Source organism: Ailuropoda melanoleuca, chromosome 1, assembly GCF_002007445.2.
Source record: "Ailuropoda melanoleuca isolate Jingjing chromosome 1, ASM200744v2, whole genome shotgun sequence".
Classification (NCBI taxonomy): domain Eukaryota; kingdom Metazoa; phylum Chordata; class Mammalia; order Carnivora; family Ursidae; genus Ailuropoda; species Ailuropoda melanoleuca.
Window position 1 is genome coordinate 87,483,465 of NC_048218.1, and position 22,447 is coordinate 87,505,911.

The 22,447-nt window shown below is 35.0% G+C and overlaps 1 protein-coding gene across 3 annotated transcripts in view; it reads right to left on the minus strand.

Moving 5' to 3' along the window:
- Positions 1–22,447, minus strand: part of NAALADL2 (N-acetylated alpha-linked acidic dipeptidase like 2) — a 1,303,052-nt gene that overhangs the window by 441,997 nt on the left and 838,608 nt on the right. The gene's annotated exons all lie outside the window — the stretch shown is intronic.

Here is a 22,447-nt window from a genome sequence, read left to right on the forward strand (position 1 = left end):
GGGCAGACGAACTTGACATTTCATGTTGTTTCTGTTTTAACTTGGTAAATTAATTTTTTGGGTAAAGAGCTTATATATCTTAGTGTGACTTACCTGATGTGAAAAACAATAATCATAATTTGGTAATCCATGTGTTTCCCATGAGAGAGGAAAAACACTTAGGGGACACCGGAGAGGGAAATAATGGAGACTAGGAATGATTCCTGTGACTAGGAATCATATTAAGTGTAGGCAGTTGCTGTTCATTGTGTGACTCTAGTTAACACCTATACTTCAGTTCCCAGTAACTGCTTATCTTATTTATTAAGTTTTACAGTGGACTAAGCAAGGCAGCAGCTGTGGGCCTATCTGGGCCCCTCCATGAGGGCAGAATCATGCTTATCTTCTCTACCAATGTACATTTGCACTTAACAGGCACATAGTAGTCATTCACCAGTATTGTTAAATAAAGGAACAGAAGAGAAAGATGCTGGTTTGGCACAGCAACGACTCTTTGAAAAAAAAAAAAAAGAATTCTGAGAAAATACTTAGGATGTACTTCTTTTTTCGTTGTTTTAAGATTTATTTATTTGAGAATGAGAGAGAGAGAGAGAGAGAGCATGTGGTGGGGAAGGGCAGAGGGAGAGGGAGAGTATCTCTAGCTGACTCCCCACAGAGCACAAAACCCAATACAGGGCTCGATCCAAAGACCCTGAGATCATGACCTGAGCAGAAATCAACAGCCGGATGCTCAATCCACTGAGCCATCCAGGTACTTCAGGATGCACTTCTATTGGAAAAACAAAATAAAGAATTGTACATATAATATGGTTTTTACATAAAAGAAATTATATGCAGAAAAATACAAAAATACTTGATGTAAGTACATCACATTAATGGCATTTTTCAACTCCCTTAAAAATATTCTGTACTTTCCAATTTTTTAGTAATGAACAAAGATGTATTATTTAATTAATATATTAAATAAGATCTATCTAATTATTAATCAGAAAAAATAATTCTGAGAACCTAGGCAAAGAACAATTGACTCATATATTGAGCTATGTTTTTCTCATCAGTGTTTTAATGAAGAGGGAGAAGAATTCAGGGAGAGGGGAAGAATGAGAAAAGAAAAAAGAGCAAAAAAATATGTCAATAAGAGGGCCAGATTTAAGACTGCCTCTCCAAAAGCTCACACTGAAGTCCTTAGGGAGGGCTTCTAATATTTAGATGCTGAAATTGCTACTCTTTAAAAGAATGATCAATGGAATGATTTTGAATGTTCTGCTTACTATAGAAGAATAAATCAAGAAAAATATGAACAATTCCAGGAAGCAATTTTTAAATATTAAAAATGACTTTTTAAAAAATAATTAAAATAACTTATGATCATTAGAGAAAAAAGATACAGACAAAATAATAATAATAATAACAGTCCTATAATAATAATAATAATAATAGCAATAGTCCTATTATCCTATCTGTCAAGAAATAGCAAATGTTATTATGTTGGAGTTTCTAAACCCTTTTATTAGGGCTTAGACACATTTACACATATACTTACAAAATAAGATCACACACCATAAATTTTGCAATCTATTTTTTCATTTAAAAGCACATACTAAATAAATATTTGTCCATGTTGATAAATACACTTTTATACAATATTAATAGCTGTATACTATACATATGTGAATGCTATAAATAATATAATAATAAAATATAGAAAGCCTGAAATCATGCCATTTGCAATGATGTGGATGGAGTTAGAATGTATTATGCCAAGTGAAATAGAGAAAGACAAATACCATATGATTTCACTCATACGCGGAATTTAGAAACAAAACAGAAGAAGATACTAGAAGGAAAAAAGCAGAGAGAGGGGGAAGCAAACCATAGGAGACTCAATTATAGAGAACAAACAGGGTTGAGGGAGGGAGGTGGGTGGGCGATGGCTAGACGGGTGATGGAGATTAAGGAGGGCACTTACTGTGATGAGCACTGGGTGTTGTAAGTGATGAATCACTAAATTCTACTTCTGAAACCAATATTACACTACATGTTAACTAGAATTTAAATAAGAATTTGAAACAAAAATAATATACAGAAAGGCTAGCAAATGTTATTTGATCAATCCTTAGCTGTTGGTTTTACAAATTTTCAATTTTTTATATCATACTTCAACAAACTTCCTTTTAGCTAAGTCATTGCACAAGTATATTTTTTCATGAAATATATTTCTACAGGTAGAGTTTCCAGATGAAAGTATTGCTATTTTTATGATTTTTGATAAACTATTTTCCCCCCAGAAAAGCTATAACAAGTTACACTTACTAGTCATATATCTGAGTCTTCTTTCCTCTATCACCAGTATTAAATATTACTTTTTAAGAAATATTGGCCTATCTAGCCAAAAATTACTTGTCCATTTTTTAAATTTACAAGTGAAGTTAAATTTATTTTTGTTTATAACTTTGGCCACTTGAATATTTTTTTTTTTTTGAGAATTACCTGCTAGTAAAAATTTTTATGGTTCCTGGGGTACTTAATCATTCACAACTATATATGGAGTGGCACTTTGTGCAGGTAATATGCTGGCAATGGCATATGGAGGTAAGTAGGACAAAGTCCCTGCTCTACTCTCAGGAAGTTCAGTTAACCAGTGGAATGATGAATAGTTTTCATCTTAAGTGTTAACCCCAATTAACTGGCAATGAGTGGCTGCCTGGGGAAGCATTTTGAGGCCAAGTTCAGGGTCAGTGAAAAGTGGAAAATGGCTCTATGAGATATGTCTGCCATGGACACAAGAAAGGAAAGTGGAGATTCACATTTTGTTGTTGTTGTTGACCCTGCGTTAGTGGGACAGTCACATTATCTTCAAAAATCTCTTTTAAAAAGGTCAGTACATTAACTATTTGACTGTTGAGAGTTTTTGAAACCTAGTGACTTAGAATTTCTCATAATCAAAAGTAAAATGCTGCAACTGCATATTTTGTTTCTTCTGATTATTTTTGGTAATATAGTGATTCCTTTTATAATCAATATATACCATGATATTTTTCTATACATGACAGCTTATAATGAGGCAATGCAGTTTAATAGTATGGTATCTTTTGCCAGAGTTGATTAATTCTCTACAGCCCTGAAGAGATAGTCCTATATGTGATTTTACCCCCTCTTCTCATCCTCTGCCTGCAATGGTTGGACCTGAGGTATACACTTCTCCAATGTTGTCAAATCTGGTTCATGATGCTATCTCTTGTTGGCTGCCCTAGGGCTCTTAAAGAAGTATCTTAATTTGGTGACCTAATTTTAGAAATTATCTACTGCTGGATTTCCACTGAAGTTGGCAATTAGGAAACTGCCTATATTAAATCAGATTAGAAAAAAAAAAGTTCCTCTGCATTGTTAGCATTGCATTTTGAAAACAGTGAGGTAGTGGTTGCCTAAAATATTCAAAGGATCTACTATTCTGGTGAGATCATATTCTTTACAAATCCATTCAAAGGCAAGTCAATATGAAAAGGATGAAGCCAGCTGTCATTAGGTTATCTGTTTTTGACTGTCCCTGGGAGCACAGGTAAAATTTGTTAGCCCTGCCCATCACCTTTCATACCTTCAGATCCCTTGGGCCTAGGGTGATGATTATACTAGGGGTCTAATTCATGAAAAGAGAGGGCAAATGTAAGGCTTAGATTTCCAAATACTGAACTTGGATTATCCTCTGCTTCTCTCTCTCAAGTATATATGTGATAGGTTTGAGGTTCTTTGTCATGCTTTCCACCTTATAAACTAAACGATGTTTGACATAACAGAGACAGTTAGAAATTGGAATGGAGACATAAAAAAATGATTCAAGTAAACAATATTGAGCTCAAATGTTATAAGGTCATGTACAGCAAGCCACGGCCACTGGCTAGTATACTGTACTGACCCATTAGGTTGTATCACGCTGCAAAGGCACCATTTCCTAATTTACACAAAGTACCATAGGAGCATGTTTCCATGAAAATAGTAATCATTAAACCAGCATCCTACTCACATAGTTTCCACCCTTTTTTTTTTTTTTTAAATTTTATTTATTTATTTGACAGAGATAGAGACAGCCAGCGAGAGAGGGAACACAAGCAGGGGGAGTGGGAGAGGAAGAAGCAGGCTCATAGCAGAAGAGCCTGATGTGGGGCTCAATCCCATAACGCAGGGATCACGCCCTGAGCCGAAGGCAGACGCTTAACCGCTGTGCCACCCAGGCGCCCCTCCACCCTTTTTTTTCAAAAAAGATTTTATTTATTTATTCGACAGAGATAGAGACAGCCAGCGAGAGAGGGAACTCAAGCAGGGGAGTGGGAGAGGAAGAAGCAGGCTCATAGCAGAGGAGCCTGATGTGGGGCTCGATCCCAGAATGCCGGGATCACGCCCTGAGCCGAAGGCAGACGCTTAACTGCTGTGCCACCCAGGCCCCCGTTTCCACCCTTTTATTTAGCTCAAAGATTACTAAGTGCTGAGCCAACATGATCCTCCCTTAAGTATTCAAGGGTGCTAAGATCTCAACATGCCTGAGGTGTGTGAGATAGGTGCTGCACTAGAAAATGATAAATGGTCAACAGTCATCCTGGGACACTTTTTTATTTCTATACACAGAGTCACTCAACTCCCTTCAAGCTAGGTCATGGTTCCACCAACAAAAGAGGCATCGTTTGAAGCAATTATAGTCCTCAAAGTAAAATTTTATTGTATTTTTTATCTCCAGGAATTCATAAGGATTTGATGGGTATTTTTAGTAGCACTAGACTGTGATCTGCTTGAAGACAGGAATGCTATAGCTTTATTTTATATCCCCAATGCCTAGTGTAGTACCTGGCCCCAAAAGATTTCTCTATTGTTGAGTTAATAAATAAATTAGTGTATGTACCAATGAGTGAATGAATACATAATGCATATAGGGACAAATGTATTACATGAATATTATTTTGTTTTATATTTCACACCCACTGGCTGGAAAACACGCAACACATTTTGTTTGTAGCATTTTATATATATGTCTATTGGAATATGGATGTAAGTATTAAGCCAGCTTGCTTCTGAAATTAAAACATACATGCATACTCAACTTAATGTGTTGCTTTCTCCTTAAACTTCTATAAAAATGCATAATTAAAATAGAATTTGTTTTGATTTTTGTTTTATTTCATTTTATGTTTTGTTGTCTAAGAGTTAGAGATAAGGAGTAGTAGAAACTACGGCACTAGAATTTGACCATGTGAGTTTGTCTTGTTGACAGGGTCTTGCAGATAAAATGTCTCTGGCTAACTTCAAGGTGACTGATCCCATTTTTCTTGTTGTGAACCATATTAATACATTTCTCCTTGTGTATAGTGTATAAAGCTAGGTCCTAACAGTTGCCAAATAATTGCCTCTGAAATAAATGATACTACAAATCCATGGGCAGGATACAACAGTCTTATTGAGCAGATCTTACAAAACTCAAAGTTCCCCCAAAACTGCTCATTCAGGGAGAAAGTAGTCTGGTACCTAAAAATGGTCCAACATAGGTTTATATCCCCATTGCCTTAATACTGGCAGCATGTGGGTGGCTGCATGGTATTCATATATTCAGGGAAAAAAAAATCATTCAAAGGAGATCAAAGCCAGGAATCATGAAAGAGAAAGGACCCTGCTCTGATTCTTGTCACTTAACTTCTTCCCTTATTGATTTCTACTCTTTTCAATCAAATTTTTTTTTCTATTCCAAAAGGAGGATGCTGTTATGAATTAGGCAATTCACTTCTCCAGTGTCTTCACTGTGAATTCCACAGCTAGACTTTAATCAGTCTACAGATGTTCCTAAGTTGTCAATTCATCCTTTTGAACCCATTGAATGTCAGCCTTCTTTTTTTTTATTTTCACTGGTTACAATGTGTGGAATCCCTCAACTACCACTCGATTTCAAAAACAAAAGTTGGAAGCTTGTGATTTTCTCTGTTATTTAGCTTCTTCAAAACACTGGCTGAGCACTAGAACCATTTTTCTGGCCTCCATAGCTAGAAAAGCTTTCTGAGTCTTCACGTGGAAAATAAGAGCAAATATAAAAAGAGGGCCTTAGTTTTACAAATAAAATTAAGGTCCACTGTTATGGCTGACTTGTGTTACCCTAAGATCCACAAGTTTAATTCCTAACCTTCAGTATCTCAGAATGTGATTGTATTTGGAAGTAGAGCCTTTAAAGAGGTAATTAAGGTTAAATGAGGTTATACTGATGGACTCTAACCCAGTTTGACTAGTGTCCTTCAGAAGAAGAGAGATAGACATAAGAAAAGTGTGTACATAGAGAAAAGGCATATGAGGACACAGCAAAAAGGAGGCAACTGACAAGCCAAGAAGAAAAGCTTAGGGCAAACCAAACTTGTCAACACCTTGATCTTAAATTTTCAGTCCCTAAAACTGTAAGAAAATAAATTCCTCTTGAAATTACCCTGTCTGTGGTATTTTGTTATAGCAGCCCTAACAAACTCATACATTCACATAAGGTCCCAAACATTATACAAAGACTCAGGAAAATAATTGTGAAAAGAATCTAAGTCTTCTGAGTCTTTTTTTAAACCAAACCATCAAATACTAATTGCATATCTGCTATGAGTCAGATACTGTCCCCAAAGTTATTTGTTTAATTTCATTCAGAATATCTGATATGTCACTTCAATTCCCACTATGTAGTTGTTCAATTGTGACTCAGAAAGGCTAAAATGCTGATCCACAGTCAGAACTACTAAGTGGTAATTCCAGGGATCAAACTAGAATTTTCCCAATTCAAGTCGAGCAATCTTTCTGCTAAAGCACACCTTTCAATTATATATCCATCCTTCACAAAGACAAATAGACTGGCTAAAGGGTGAATCTATAAAACACATAAGATTCTCTTGCTGTGATTTGCTTTCTGAGAGGACACTGAAATCAATACTGTGTAAATTATATGTCTGTTTATTTAGATTGCTAAAAAGACCTGGATTTTTACAAAGTACTGGCAGAGGGATTAATATGCATTATAACAGAATGTGTTAAGGATTCATGGCCATAGTAACAGAAAAATAAAAATAAACTTTAATAAAAACCCCATGAACCTAACAGTTCATAGAACATTCTTATTCATGTAAATTACATGGCTCTGGCATATATGAAAAATAAAAATATTGGACACATAATATGTGATCATTCCTTAAACAGATGTTTTGACTTGAGGGCTTAAATTTTATGTTATTCTTTCTTCTTGAGGTTGTTTTCCCTGTTAATAGGTTTGTTGTTTTGCCCTTTAATTATGTATTGTATTGTTAGTATACCATTAAAGAAATTTGTAAGATTCCTGTTTGCTTTGTTATGTTTCAGAAATAAACTCACCTTCCTTTGTTAAAAAAAAAAAAGACTATTATGGTGAGGAATATTCACTGTAATCAGGCTGAGTATACCCAAGGCATAATCACAGCATTCTTTTCTGATTTCACCGAACACCTCTACTTGGATTTCAAATTGCTTTACTTAATGTAGCCAAAGTTACTTAAATAATTCTAGTGAGATTAATAAGAAGCAATGACCTTCTGCTTTTGTGAAGAAAAAACTTGAAGTTATGCAGAAAGTTAAGCTTGCTGTCAAAATTCTAAAAAGAATAAAAGGAAACCTCAAATTTTATCATTTTCAAGAAGGAGGGAAGGAAGGAAAGAAGGAAGGAAGGAAGGATGGAGGAAGGGGGGAAGGAAACATCTCCTACTTTGTAAGGTATCCTCATGTATAACATTTTTATTTCACTTTAAACTAATGTCTCATTGTTCTTGTGCAATTATTCTCATTTCACAAATGAAGTGATCATGAAGTAAGTATGACTAGATCATGCCACATAGTTAATAGCATATTCAGAATAGAGAAATTTATTTTCTTGTGCTTTTCCCATTAAACTGTATTACTTCCAAGTCATGAAAAAAATGTAACTTTGCAAATTTCTTTCCATTTTTTAAAATTCATATTATTTTACAACCTTTATAATGTTTGCTGATAGCAAAGGCCTAATCTTAAAAAAGAATTTAAATTATGGTATCATTTTTCCAACTGTAGCTTCAAAATATTGACGAGAATACTGTATTTTATTTCTACATTTCTTATCTTTCCTATCAGTAATGGATCCACCTATGTTACATGGGTCCATTATTCTAGGTTCTAGGTTGAGAATACAATGATAGAGTGGGGGAGAGCAAGTATTAACCTAAATCATTTTATTTGCAGGGAGAGGGATTTGAGATTGAGATAGGAAACACAGTGTTCTGGGGTCTTTTCCTCTGTCAAGGAGATTCATGATTTGAAAACACATCAAATTTCATCAATGATTTCATTACTTATAGTCAATATTGGGGGAAAATATACAATTGGTATTAGTAAATAAATTGCTGATATTACCAACTATATATGCTTCTTTTCCATCTGTAGGCATGCTGTTGCTCTACCAAACAAATCATGTTAAAAAGGAACAAAAAATAATAATTCTTAATGTATGTTTCTAACTTAAGAACATATTTAACTAAAGCCATAATGGGGAGAAACCTATGGATAATAAATATGAATTATATACCTCTAAAGATATCACAGAAATTTGTTATTGTTTAGGTTTATTGACATAAATAGTTTTCTGATGTTTCACTGTTTTAAAGAATCCATATTCATAATTTCTATTTCTACTGCCTACAAAAATTAGTTCTTTAATGAAAAATTAAATAAAGCTCCCAATTTTATACACAAAGAAGGAAAAAACCTAGATATATATTTGATATTCAATATTTTCTTAATTTACAGTATTATGGATTATCATATAAACATTAAAAAAATCAAATTTCTGTATGTAGTGTTTTTAGTTTTTTACCTGATATACATATGTATATGAATGGCACTAATTAGCTGTGTATGTATATCAGGTAAAAAAATAAATAAGAACACCATATATATGTAGATAGAGAAGATAATATATAAATATATATACAAGGTATATATACCTTCTCCAAGGTGGGTGGATACGGAGAGAATATATGAGGAAAAATTAAATGAGTAACATAAAGGAGGGTATTTTGAATTACTTTAAAATTTCACCATAGAAAAACTTCAAATCTTGGGCTACTTGCAAGTGTTATATAATGTTCTAAGTTGTTAGAAATACATCTGAATTTATGAGGTTGTTTTGCTGTAGCTTGGCTTACAAGCAACATGGCAGATGAAAAGGCACTGAACTGAGAGTAAGAGGTCTTGAACTGGACTGGCCATTAGGCAAGGGATGTTGGGCATGACACGGAAAAGCTATACAGTTCAATTCTCTCATCCATAAAAAGAGATGACCTCTGCCCTGCCAGTCACACAACATGACTGGCAGATTCAAACGAAGTGGTCTGACTGAAGGGCTTTGAAAGTGTGAAATGCTACATAATGTGTGAGGTTATTTTGATTTGATGATGAGAAGGAAGAAGACAAGGGGGAGCACCAGGTTGATCATTGAAAGGATGTAATTTCTCTGCATTTTTCTGGGATAGAGAATGGGATTAAGGAAGAAAAAAATCCCCAAAACTAGTTATCCTGAAAAAATGTTTCTTAACATTAAATGATGAAATTTCATAGGTTTATTTCCAAAAGTAACTATTCCTAGACTTAAATCTACTCTTCCATTATCTTTTACTTATTACCAGTCTCAGTTTGCCTTTTGTTGTATGTTAGAGGGCATGTGAAAAAAAAATTCTAAGATCCTCTTAGTCATACATTTTTCTCCAAACTGCATTAGAATTTTTATAATTCTGCTACTTGAAATATTAGTTTGTATCTTTTAAAATTATGATAATGATTACTACATTTTCCTTACCAATCAAGAAAACATTATTTTTGTTACCTTCTTATTGATTTTCCCCATTAAAAAAAAAAAGGCAATCTACTTCACGAGACATAATTTCTCAACCCCTTCTGAAATTGATTTATTTAATTATATAAACCTGAGATTTCAGTCAGGCATAGGACAAGTAACCAGAAATGAACAGGTGAAGGATGGTCTATTCCCAGGCATGCTAAAGGATTACATATACATGGACATGGATTATTTGTAGTCTTTTTTCCCCCTAGAAAGCAAATCTGAGAATTCAATAAGAATAGAAATAATTTCCATATTATTTTTTCTAATGGCACTAATTAGAAAGATTTACAGTTGCCAAAGAACAGGCTGAGTGTATGTCTCTTGTCTAGGCAGTTAATAGATCACCAGTTGTCTTTACAATTCTGTCTGGCAAAAATTGAGAAAGCCTTTTTATAGCACAAAAGCATCAGAGGTCACAGAGTTTCCCCTTCCCTGGCTCAAAAAGGCTTTTGATTTTCTTGAGAATCACCATGTCCTTTGGAGGAAAAAAAATTACCTATATGTACATTTTCATTCAGGTTTTAGACTTTTTTTCAAGTAGATAAGATAGCAAAGGTCCATTCTGACTCTGAGTTACCTTTCGAAAACTATATTAACTATTAAGTCTACCTGCTACATTTTTCATTGCAGATGCCTAGGAGTTTCGTTCAAAGTATTATTTCAGTGTCCTATGTCCCAGGTGACTGTGGCATTCACTGCAAACTTCCCCCAACTCCTACGACTGTATTAAGACAAGACTCTGGGCAGAGCACATATCCAGTTTAATGCCTGAGTGCACAGAAATGAAGGAAAAAGATAACTTGTGTGTATAGTTCTCAACTAGCCCCAGTGTGATAAGCAGTATTAGATTACCACTGAATACACAACACACACACACACACACGCACACACGCACACACAGGTGTGAAAAACTAAAAAAAGGAGAAAACATTAGCATAACTGATTTTATGGTTCATGGCTTCTTTCCATGCAGGTTCATCAGAATAAGTCTCTTTTTCCATGAAAGAATGGTTTCCTATATAGAAATGTCTATCCCATAGGAATATACCTCTATACTTTATTAAAGCAGTAATATTAAGTGAAAATGATTTTTAGCCAATATCTACCTTTCCTAGGCATTTCTAGAATGTTTAAAAGCTATTGTGTACCTCAAATGGGAGTAAATAATTACTTTACTTTGTTTTCTCTTTTAATTGAATAAGTTTTGCTCATGTTGTGATAACAGGTTTATTTGAAAGTGAAAGTAATTCATTATAGAACAGCTGCTTTTATAAATGAAAACTTCTACAACAGAACATTGTGAGATGTTTAAATATTAACTAGACATATTGTTCACTCTCAACACTAAATTTTATAAACTTAATACAAATTAAGTACATACATTATATTGCTGGGTCTTGCTTACCAGTGCTAAGAAATCCAAAATGTTCAATTCTAATTAAAAATGAAATTGAACTGCAATTCCCTGGAAACAAGGGCTGATCAGACTCAATAAGCTTTACTTAATTTATTTCAGAAACAAAATAATTGAATTGCTCATAGACAAAAAAAAAATGCTTACATTGTTAAAGAAATACATGCTTCCAAATCTTTTGCAATTCTATTTTCTAATATTCACAGTTGATTACATATCCCATATATATGTTTCAAGACACATAAGGGTTTAAGAATATGCCAGATATTTTTATTATTCACAACTTCTATATGTATGTTTACTAGGGCTGCACCACAAATTACATCCTTGAACTTTCCCTTTTTTAATTTTAAAAGATATAAAAAGACTATTATTCTTCATTGTAAATTTTTTACTTGAGTTAGTATTTAAAAAAGCAAAAACAAAAACAAAAAAAACCCCAAAACTCTCCCAAATGCTTGACTAACATCATTTAATTGTCACACCACCCTGGGAGATTTCTAAGATTGTTCTTATTATTTTTCTTATTTGTATTTGGTTTTTGTTTTTTCAACCTCAGAAAACTGGCTCAGTGAGGTGTTGGGACTTTTCCATGGTTATATTGCTTATAACAGTGAAGATGGAAACACTGGTTATAAACTAATAGGAAAAATGGAAAAATAAAATAAACATGAACGAAGAGTATACTGTTGGACAAAGAGTGGGTCAAATTAGCCCATGCTCCCCTCTCTTTGTATTTTCAATTGTTTTATATAAGGATTCAGTTTGAGATCACAATGGTCCTAACACGACTAAGCCCAGAAGGTTCAAAATGGAATGGCTCCCTCATCCTCAGAAAGGGTGTTCTTTGGATACAAGGTTGGATTAAGGAGCAATGATTCTAGAATAATCCTAGACAGTATCTCTACCCAGCTCTGGACTTTTCTAAGAACAGACAGTGCAACAATTGGAGTAGCCAAACAATGAAATAAGCACGAATACTTCTTCAGGAGATAGAATTTACACAGGAGAAATGTCCATTCGTCCGGGAATTCATGGAAGTCACCCAAGCACTGGGCAGAAGTTTCATCTAAATCTACTTCTCATAGTATTTTCCTTGTTCAGCTCAAATAAATAAGATGAGATAAATGAAATGATAAATGATAAGACTTTTAAACGGGCATATGTCAGACAATGTTATCATCATAATTAATCCTGCAGTTCACTTTTTATTAGATCTCAAAAATGTTTAGGAGAATAAAAAAAAAAGTGTGAGTGTAATAAAGTTGGATGAACACAACAATTCAGAAAATAGGGGAAAAAAGATAAATAATAAACATTATATACAATGAAACAAAAATAAATAAAGCATATAAATTTTTACACCAAAAAAAAAAAAACAAACCAGATGAATCATCCCATTAAAATCAGAGATGTTTGAAAAAGAACAAAACCTTAGCAATATGTTGTTTACAAGGAAACTTTTTTTTTTTTAAAGATTTTATTTATTTATTCGACAGAGATAGAGGCAGCCAGCGAGAGAGGGAACACAAGCAGGGGGAGTGGGAGAGGAAGAAGCAGGCTCATAGCAGAAGAGCCTGATGCGGGGCTCGATCCCATAACGCCGGGATCACGCCCTGAGCCGAAGGCAGACGCTTAACTGCTGTGCCACCCAGGCACCCCAACAAGAAAGCTTTTTGAAACAAAATAATAAAGATTGAAGGAAATGATAAGCAAATAGGCACTTGGCAAATAAAAAAATCTAGAAGAGGCAAATTCATATAAAATATCTGAAATTAAAAGCAATAAAGATTAAAAATATACCCCATGGAATGCCAAAATAAAATCAGCAAAATAGATAAAGGATATTCCACAAACCTGAGTGTACTAAATAGCATAATGGCAAACTAAAACTGTATTGAGAATACAAGATGAAATTCTAAAAATAGACTTACAAGGGGGATATACTTCTTTTAGAATTGGACAAATTCTAAAGCCAAAAATGTAAAGATATATAGGAATCAAATAACTAAATAATGAATTTTATGAACTTAACATTTTTTCACAGAGCTCACGCACCCACAAATAATCATTTTACATGAACTTTGTCACAAACAAAATCTTTTAAAAACTCTAAAAGCTATATTTGTATTGGCGATATTAGTTACCACAATCTAACCAATTAGAATGAATAAAACCATGAACAGAATTAATTTATTCCTTAATAACTAGAGATCACAGAACAAATGAAAAGCATCTGGAACACAATGAAAAGTAGAATACATAACAATTAAACTTTTGTGGTACAGTGAAACTTCTATTCAGATAAAACCTTATAGTTTCTATAGTTCACATATAGCTTACATAGGAACTTGGTTTGCTTTTTAATAAATTAGAAAAAGAAACAAAATTTGTTAGAAAGAGGGGATTATTTCATTTAGAAGTAGAAAATAATGAAATACAAAACAACAGAAAATCATATACTGTTTTTTTTTTTTAATTTTTTTGAGGTGGGGGAAGGGGCAGAGGGAGAGGAAAGGGAGAATCTTAAGCTGACTCCACACTCAACGATAGGAGGCTTGATCTCACAAGCCTGAGATGGTGACCTGAGCCAAAATCAAGAGTTGGAGGCTTAACTGACTGAGCCACCCAGGCGCCCCTAATGTTCGGATCTGAAGAAGTATTTGCACATTGAAATATCTGCAAATATTAAGTATGGAACAAATTCATCACAACTGACAGCAAGTTGAAAACTGTGGCATCTGGATAAATTAAATATTTCGTAAGCAGCCTGACCATGTCCCTACACTCAAATCAGACAAAGTATCCAGCAGCGGAGCATCTGGTCCTGCAGATGCTCGGCACACCCTGTGAGTAGCAATGAACACCCGCTTCCCTTGGAAACTAAAGAGGAGGCTGCCAAGGGGAAGGGCCTTTAATAAAGCCAACAATGGGCAGAAACAATGCCAAATTAATATGGAAATTAGTACAGGCATGTGCCATTTTGTCTCAATTACAAAAGTCAAATCTGCAAAGAGGGGAGTCATACCAGACTTTAATAGAGGGTGGTGATTTTTAGATATTTAAGTCATAAACATTAGGGCATACTTGCACATGTTTGTAACCTCTCTGGATAGGAGATAATGGACAATAAAGGAGGGTTGGTTTCTTCTATCTCTGCACCGTTGAAGAAAAGGAGATTACTCACTAACAAGTTCATTTCTGCAAATCAAAAAGCTCATGACTCCTGATTTTGTGACTGACACTGATGTGAAAGGAAGCAGACAGGCGCTGATAACTCACAGGGGAGCAGCCTGTTTCTCTTTCCCCTTCTCCCCCAGCCTGGACAGACAGTGATATTTTTTTCCTTAGTGAACTCATAGTGAATACTCATTCTTTAAAGTATTAAAGGTAAAATAAAATAAGAAAATTGTCATATAAATTTGTTTGCATAGGTCTATCTCTGATCTTTCTCTTATCTTACTGTAGACAAATAATTCCTATTCAGGGAAGCTAGCCACCAAGACTGCCTTTGGGTTACTAACATACAGTTTTACAAATATTTCAGGAACAGAATGAAAAGCCCCATACTAACCCCACTGCTGTCCATTGCTGTCCTACTGGCTTCATAACTAACATCTTGAATGGGGTACAGTGAATCAATGCAATAGATAAATCATAAAATCAAATTATTGAGAAACCACACCATTTCAGAACTGTGACATTTTTCACAGAAACGTTTTTCAGGTCATATCAGTGAAAAATATCTATTGGAATCACTGTTATTATCTAGCTTCTTTGGTAGCATGAGCTCTAAAGAAAACATAAAAATGGGAATGGAGGCCAAATCATTGCACTAGGAACATTGTGTGGGGCAGTTTAAGAAAAAACATTATGATCCAATTTCTATATAAAATCTTAAAAGGAAAGTGATAATATATGACATGAGATTATCTGATAAGGAGACTTAGGTCAGGTCTTGGTATACATTTTAGGGGTTAGAAACCAGAAAAACCCGGTTAGGATCTGCTATATGGGAAATGGTTTTCTTTATGGTACTTTCCTTGTTCATACTATGCAAATATCCAAAGCTTCTTAAAGTAAGAAGCTAGTTCAAGCAGCCTTAAAAATTACATGATTGTTTTACAACCTATTTATTGGTCACTAGGCTTTATCTTAAAAACTAAGAACTACCATTTATTATTTGTCCATATCTTGGCTTATGCTTCACAGCTGGATCTACACAATGCAGAAAGATGGGTGTTTATTACACACACACACACACACACACACTTTTATATGTACACACATGTCTATGTGTGTGCAGAGATTGAGAGAGAGATTGATTGATTGATTCATTCATTCATTAACATTTGTGGGTAAAATTTAAGTACCAGACCTACTGTCCTAGTATTTACAAAATCCCTGTGCTACAAGCCATTTTCTTTCTTTCTTTTTTTTTTTTTTAATATTTTATTTATTTGACAGAGAGAGACACAGTGAGAGAGGGAACACAAGTAGGGGGAGTGGGAGAGGAAGCAGCAGGCTTCCCGTTGGGCAGGGAGACCAATGTGGGGCTGGATCCCAGGACCATGGGATCATGAGCTGAGCCAAAGGCAGACGCTTAATGACTGAGCCACCCAGGCACACCTACATGCCCTTTTCTAACATAGTATGTTAGAAAATTTCATGTTAAAGTACAGGAAGTTTTAGTAATACAACATATCAAATACATTAAAAAATAAATCTTTATCTTTCTTCCATGTATGTTCCATTAAGTTAGCCTATATATGGGGATAAATTTACATATTATTTGCATTTCCTTAAAGGAAGTATATATTAAATATTACATACTTCAAATAGTAAGAAAAGTTTACTGAAAAAGTTTACTACTCTGAAGAGTGGCTACTGAATCATAATTACTATTCTACAATCTCTTAAGCCCCAGCTAGGCTATTATTAATTAAGGCAGACAAATTAAAATAGTCTAAAATTTAATCTGCTGAAAAACATAGGTCAGTAAAACAAATGTTTGCCTTTGATTCATTCTTACCCATTATTCACTTAAAAAATCATTAATTTACTTCTTTCTCTTTTAAGTATTACTTAATTCCTATGATATCATATGGTCCAAACTATACTTCCTTGAATATTATAGTAGTTAATAACTTAAGCTTAGCAGGAGGGAGGAAAAAATAAACTTAAAGGGGAATTATAAATTGAATAGCTTAGAGTGCTTAAATAATTACCCACATTAAAAAATAAAAAAATAAAAATATTTCTTGCTTCTCTTAAGGTTGATTACTGCTTACTGCATCCTTGTGATCAAATTCATTCTATACTTTATCTTCTTAAAGTAAATTGAACTATCCCTCATGCCTCTGGCTTACACCTGGTGAGTCACAACAGTAGGTTTAATCAATTTGCAGTGTCCCTCACTGGAAGGGCAACGGGATTCACCATATCTGCACATCTTTCTTATATTTTGTCTCAATTCAGATTCAAAGCAAAGAGCCTCAGATCTTCAGACTGTGAAAGTGTCAACATTATTGAGTAATCCACAATAAATATCCATTGCGACTGGCATCATAATTTATAGCTAGATGCCATTCTTCACTTAACAAAAAGGGAGGATTATTTTGGTCCAGTAGAACTTCATCATTCACATTCTTCCTGGTATATACATCAGTAGTTATCAATTCTGCCAAAATTCTGTATTTCAGTAATTATTTTTTTTCCTTTTTTTCTCTTCCTCACCCATCCTCATTATATCAATAGACTAGATCACAGCTAATTAAATGTGCTTCAGTATGAGTTTTCATATTCAGTGAATCAGAAATATGTAATAGAGAACTTGGAATGAACAGTGAGTTAAGAATGCAAAGGAGAAAGACAGCTGCATGCATTTTTATGGTATCTAAGCTGTTCCACAGACTTCGTTGTCATTACTTTGAGAGGATAGACTTAAGATTTAACCCCAACAAATAAATATATAATAACACAATTTTACTTGCACTTAAAAATGTTCCAAAATATAGCCCCAAAGGTAATTTAAGGGAAACACAAAGATTTAACAAAAGGATAAGAATAAGCAGTAATTTGCACCTCATTAAGATATAAGGTATTCCACAAAAGTGCACTTTCCATATAAATGAAAGTTGATCTTTTAAGTCCTAAAACTGTTACCCAGTTAAATTCAAATGATTCAGCTTTATCCTGATTTGAATAAACCCAGTATAAAAATAGAAATGCATAACACGTAACAGAGAACAGGCTCAACCTTATTGAAGACCAGGCCTTTGGAGAGGAAACAGAAAAGTTGGGCTGAGAACCAGGGTGTCCAGCAGAATGGAGCAGGGCGGGGGAGGGCGTAGTGGCGGGGAGCAGGCAGAGAGTTGTGAAAATTCTACAGCTTTTAAAACTTAAAAGTGGACAGTACAAATCCCATAAATAGGAAGCTCACAAAGAACACGAAGAATTTCTTTTGTATCTACTCCTTTTGTGAGATACTTGCTTTAACGATCAAAGAAAATTATGCATTATTAGAAGTCTGTTGACTGAGTTTTATCAGGTTCAGGAGGAACTATCTGCATTCTCCACAAAGTCATAACTAAGATGCAACAGAGTTCGGAAGCAGTAAAATTAATGAAAGTATCCACTTAGGAATATCGTGTCTGAGAATTAATACTAACAAGACAACAAAACAAGCTTCCAAGTCCATCTAGCCCATTGCTCATTGAGGTCACCCAATGGAGGTGTTTTACCATGTAGGGGAGGAAGAACTTCCTAACCCCTTCAAGATCCTTCTAGCTGGACTAAGAATCAAACTGACATGAGACAGAGTAACAGAAGAGAATCAAATTTAATTTTGTATGTACCAGGATTCCATACAGACATGGAAATTCCAAGGACAGGCAGAATGAGGTATGTATGTCCTTCTGAACTCAGGTGATTTGGGCAGGGATCTGTGACTTCAAAAGGAAGAAATACAATTCACAAGAAGATATAAAAGAGTAAATGTTTGGTAAACAAGTGTTTGCTGATCCTTCAGAAATAATGGGACATACAGGAGTTTGATCAAAAAGGCCTTCCTGGTTCCTCCCTGTCTACCATACCTAATGCACAGAAGAATGTAGTCATCTGTGATGATAGCTCTACTCCTGGAGCAGGTCCTCTAGCTAAATTCTTGTCAAGCAGTTGTGGGGGAGGTAAAAAGCTTTTCCTGAATCTGCTGGGTTTTGATTGCTTTTTAACTCAAAATAATCTTCACGCTAATGTGGTCCATCTTGTCTTCTACAACCACAAGTTAATTTTGAATGGGCAACAGTTACATTAAAAATCTGTATAAAGCCCAACAAGAGAATGTGGAAAATTCAGTGGATGGATATGAGTATTTTACTGCTTTCTCCCCTCATCTCTTATGTGTAAAAGTTACGAAATGGAAATGCATTATTCTTTAATTCAGTTATCATTCAGCATTTACTTATTCGGGGGGTGCTATATACCAAGCATTGTTGTAGGGTCTGGGACACAAGAATTACCAAAAATTATGTGCAATTATTTCCAGCCACTTTTTCAAAGGGAGACAATGTGTTCATAGGCATTAAATTTTCAGAATCCATCATATGTGACTATGCTAGACTTTTACATAAAGTAAATTAAAATAATATTTTCAGGTACAATGGAAAAATGTGTACATTAGTTTGCTGCAAGATAAATTACCCAACATGCACTGTTATAAGTATGTGCCACTGACAGAAATGCAACAAAATCAAATCCACAAGTGGATATAGTAACAACAAGTACCAGGCAAATTCAATGTGAATTACCCACGGTTAGTGAGTAATACCACAATAGTTATATCTAAAATGCAACAAAAATGACTAAACATTGGGGAAAATGTGATAAAGGCATACTCTCCAAATTAGACAAATAGAAAAAAGCAATTTTGCCAGATAAATCACTTTTGCTTAGTATCCAATTGCTCATTCATAAATGCTTCTCTATAAAGTGGTTCATAAACAACATGAGGAAGTTTTTAGCAGTCCATGGTGAAAATTGCAGCTTAAAATATATTCTTGGAAACAAAACTATATTTTATTTTGGAATTTTATTCTGGTGATTGCAGTTGATAATTTGTTTTGATACACTAACATGGTTAAATAAAAAGGAGTACTACGTTGAACACTTATTTTCTGTAGGCTTTTTGCTGAAGCATTGCTTTGGAACAGAAGTCAGCAAACGTTTTCTGTAAGGGCTAAATAGTGAATATTTTAGTCTTTGCATGTCATATGGTTATTGTAACTGCTTTGCTCTGCTGCAGTAGCACAAAAGGAGCCATAGACAATACCTATGGGCCAGTGATTGTATTCCAATAAAACTTTATTTGCAAACACAGGATGTGAGATGGATTTGGCCCATGGCCAAAGTTTGCCACTCTTGCTCCAGAGCCCTTCTGTAGCCTTTTATGTAAGCCTGGCTGAGGGTAACTCAAGGCCATTCTAAGTCATCTGTTTCTGTTCCTCCCGTGGACATCAGACAACCTATCAGTCATAAAAGGTAGCAGCTTCCTCCCTGAAGCGTAGAGGATGAAGTCACTCCATTTCTCTTGGTAAAACTCTGAGAGGCAGCCCAATGTACATCCTCACTCAAATTTCTAATAAAATGCATTGCATTATTTTTATTATTTAGCATTTATACTGTGAGCACATTCAAAATATATTCTGGAAACTTACAGAAGAAATTCTAATGGGACATGAAGAATACATACAATTTCCAAGAGAAAGATAGAAATATTAGTTTTCTTGATCATTAAATCTGAGCTTCCTATTGGCCAGGGTAAAAGAAAAAAAAAAAAAAAACCACGGGGCTATATTAGTGACTTTTAAACAGCAGGTATGTATGCATACCCTGTATTATAGCTCAATAAAATTGTTTGCTAAAAAGAAAAAAAGGGGGGGAGGGTATATCAGAATTACTTGGAAAACTGTTTAAATGCATACATGCCTAAAATTTGGTTTAGCAAATCTGTGGTGAGACTGAGCTGTTTTGAGTCTTGAGATAAAATGCCTTCATGATGTGTATAGTTGAAAGCAGAATTTCTTATAGGAAGATATTTTTGGCATTTCGGCAAGACAGTTCTTCCTCTTGTGGGATTGTTCCACCCTGTGCAGACTGCAGAATCTCTGTCCCTGGCCATTTACAACCTGTAGTGCCTCTTAGCCATTATGACAACCAAAAACGCTCTACATATTTCCAAACAGATGCTGGTTGTGGGCCATTGATCTAATGAATACAAAGAGAAGTTAGTTATGGACTGTGTCCTCAGAGGGTATGGCAAATTTAATATTATAGTCAGGGAAATGATACAGATATGAACAGAGTTTTTATGAGAAACTAGAGAAGGGATCCCTAATCAGGCATTTAGGTTAAGGAAAGCTTCCTATGACAGCGGGGACTACACCAAGTCTGAAAGCTTTTGGTCCACGGGAAAGTGCTTTACAAACAGGGACGCAACAGTAGTAAAGACACAAAAGTGAGGCCAGCATGGCTTTGCATGAGGATTATGATCAGTTAATTTTGATTGATGAAAAAATATAAGGCAGGAAATGATGAGTGTTAAGGCTGGAAAAGTCAAAAGGATTAGTTATGGAAGTCTTTGTATGACTGCTTTAGGACTTCAGATATTTGTCCTGAAGATGTTTGAGAATAATGAAAGAGGATGTGAGCGTGGGTGTAGGAAACTGACAAGACTTAAGCAGGGAAGCATCATTGTCAGACTGTGGCTGGAGAATGCTCTGGCAGGAGCATAGAGATGATGTGTGAATGAAAGAGGCCCGGAGGCAGGGAAAGTAGCACCTGTGGAGCAGAAGCACAGCTGGGGAAGACAGGAAGTATTAAAGTCATGGTTTAAAGTTGTAAGCCTTGATAGCTTTTTTTTACTAGGGCATGAAGGAAATGTGAAGGATCAAGGTGACTTACTGATTTCTAACTTGTGCAAGAAGGTACATTGCTGTAGTCCACATGGGTGAAAAAAATACATAATTGGCAAGGGTAGAGGGAAGAAATGGGTTCAGGCTTGCCCATGCTGAGTTAAGGTGAAGCAGCTAACAGAGCATCTAAAAGAGCTGTCCATCACTCAGTGGGTTGGACTGTGATGGATAACCCCACTTTGCAGACATTATGATAAAGACAACACCAGTCTACTGTTTGATGAAGCATTTGAAACTCTTCATAAACAGGCAGAGAATGCAGATGATCAGCTAATTTATTTTCATACGGTATTATCAGTGACAAGACAGTCTATGCATGTTTCTTTGTCCCTGAATTTTTAGAAATATATAATGATGTCAATATTTACTGAACACTTATTCTATGCCAGGTATTCTTCAGCATGACAATATATATTGACTCATGTAATCCTTCACAGCAAACCCATGAGGCAGGTTCTTTTGTTATCTATCTTCATTTTAAAGATGGGTGGACTGAAGAGAGGTTAAGTAATTTCTAACTTCTACTCAGTCACACAGCTATTAACAGGAAACTGTGTTTACTCAGATAGACTGCAGAGGGTTTACCAACCCTACGGTAAGTCCCATGCATGGCAGACCCTCCACTGCTTCTAACATTTATGTCTCCCCAAATCATTTTTCTCTGCCAGCTGAAGAACAAACAACATTAAATGTGTCTAATGGTCTTGAAACAGCTGTCTTTGCCCTTATTTCTTTAGGCATGGCCATGAAAATTTTCTCCATAAAGCTCTCTTCATATATTGCCTTTATTTCTAGTTTCAGAAAAGGGAAGCTTTTTTTTTTTTCTCTTAAACCACAATTATTGGCTATCAGCAGGCTTGAGGTGAGTTTGAATCCTGACTCTGTAACCTGCAAGCTATATGATCTTGGACACATTGACACAAGTCCCCAAAGCCACAGATCATACCTATAGATGACTTAATAAGAAAACAAATCACCATATTTTTCTTTTGGCTGGGCTGTCTTGATGCCCTTAGCAACTTCTACTCTACTGGCTATGTTCTAGGTCTTTAGGGAATTTCTCCAGGATCCTGCTCCCAAGTACTCTATCAAATTCCCTGGCTAACATTCATTTCCCTGGATTCTTTTCCTCTTCCTTAGTGTCCGCTGCTAGTGAAT